Source organism: Manacus candei, unplaced genomic scaffold (genome assembly GCF_025592945.1).
Source record: "Manacus candei isolate 608988 ecotype Guabito, Panama unplaced genomic scaffold, ASM2559294v1 h1tg000033l, whole genome shotgun sequence".
Classification (NCBI taxonomy): Eukaryota; Metazoa; Chordata; class Aves; order Passeriformes; family Pipridae; genus Manacus; species Manacus candei.
Window position 1 is genome coordinate 12,209,505 of NW_026138081.1, and position 1,731 is coordinate 12,211,235.

Here is a 1,731-nt window from a genome sequence, read left to right on the forward strand (position 1 = left end):
TGGCTGTTCATCTCACCCTCCATTCCATTAAGGAGACTTGTCTTCTACTATAGCTTACTTTGTGAACACCTAAGATGAAATGGAAAGTAAATTACAACAAAGTATGTCCTTTAAAATATTGTACATGGACAAATGCCAAACTAGTAAGCAAATATGATGCTGATAACTATCCCTGATACTGGTCTTAACAATCACCCTGCCTCATTGCTGGCTTCTGAGGGAGGAGTCGGTTACTGCTAACAGCAGCCACGTGCAGCATCATCTTCAGCCACTGCTCAGATTTTTCACTATCCAGAAAATTCTCCACCATCACCATACATTAAAGTGCGATCGCATTAATTATTTGCTACCTATGCCTGGGTAATTTGGTTTATAATGCAGACATATGCTTTTGTCGCTCTTGCCCATCTGCCAAAACCTATGATGTCCAAGAAGAAAACTAACAGAACAATAAGGGTACAACTGTGAGCCAGCATTCCCTGACATCCCACCTCACAAAGTAACTATAAAATGGTTTTCTTAAAGATTGAAACAGAGACTAATCTGAATTTCCTGTTAATTCTCAATAACAACCTTCTTCTGAATGAGTTACAAATCTAAGCAAGATGCAAGACTTCATGGGACCGAGGATTTTTTTCATATTGGAGCTTGACCAGAAGAGTAGAAGATGGTTCTTCATTTGTGATCAGCAAATTTCAACTGTTTTGACAGCACAGAATTTAGCCAGAATTTTATCTTTCATCTCTCTAGCTCATTATATAAACAGATTCTATAATGCCACCAAGATGAAACTTGGTTGCTATTAGAACAAATTACAGGAGGGGAAAGGTGCACTTCCATTCCATCTTCACGGGCAATTTCCTTCAACTCTGGACTAATTTGTATGCAGAAGAAACAGCTTCAATTTCTTTAAGATACCTCAAGTTTTACAGTACCAGAAATTAAAGAGTTTTGTATCTGTGAAAGAAGCTTTCCAACTGAAATACTCTATCACCAGCATACAGAAAAGTGTCTTAAAATGGGAAAGGAAGGAGCGGAGGTGGAAGAATACTGTTTAGTCAAAAAATTACCCTGCAAATTGACATACATAGATGAAAAATTGCCTTAATTATCCTGATAATGGTGGAATGTGCCACCTTGAAAATCTGTGGTAGGTGACAGAAGCAGGTGTACTTGTAGGAACACCTAGCATTCTCTGCACTGTCCTGCCAATATACTTCACGGTTAACCAGACAGGATGGACTTCCAGGAATACGAAGGCTGTAGAAAGAACATTCAACTGCCTCTCTGTTCACAGCTCTTTTGTGGACATTCTATCAAGAGACCAACGGATGCTGTTTATTTACATGAATATAAAAAAGTAGAATAAAAATGGGCATTTTACCAACCGAGGGTGTTGGATACTGTCTGATCTGAGGTTAGATCTGGTTTAAACTGAAAAAGAAAGCTTTACAGAGCTCAGTCTAGATGACCATGGCTCAAACAGCCTCACTCATGCAGATGAATCCATACACATGCTTATTTACCCTTAACTGGGGCTAAGTTCGGGCTGACACCAGGTTCTCTCTTCCCAAAACACCTCTTCGAGACAGCAGTCATCTTTTGTCCCCAAAATAGACACATCTGATCATCATTTAGGAAAAGGGAAACTTTACACAGGAAACTTTACTCAAGTCTCTGTCTTCTTGGAAAGTGTAAAGTAAGAAGAATAAAAAATAACGCCACAGAACC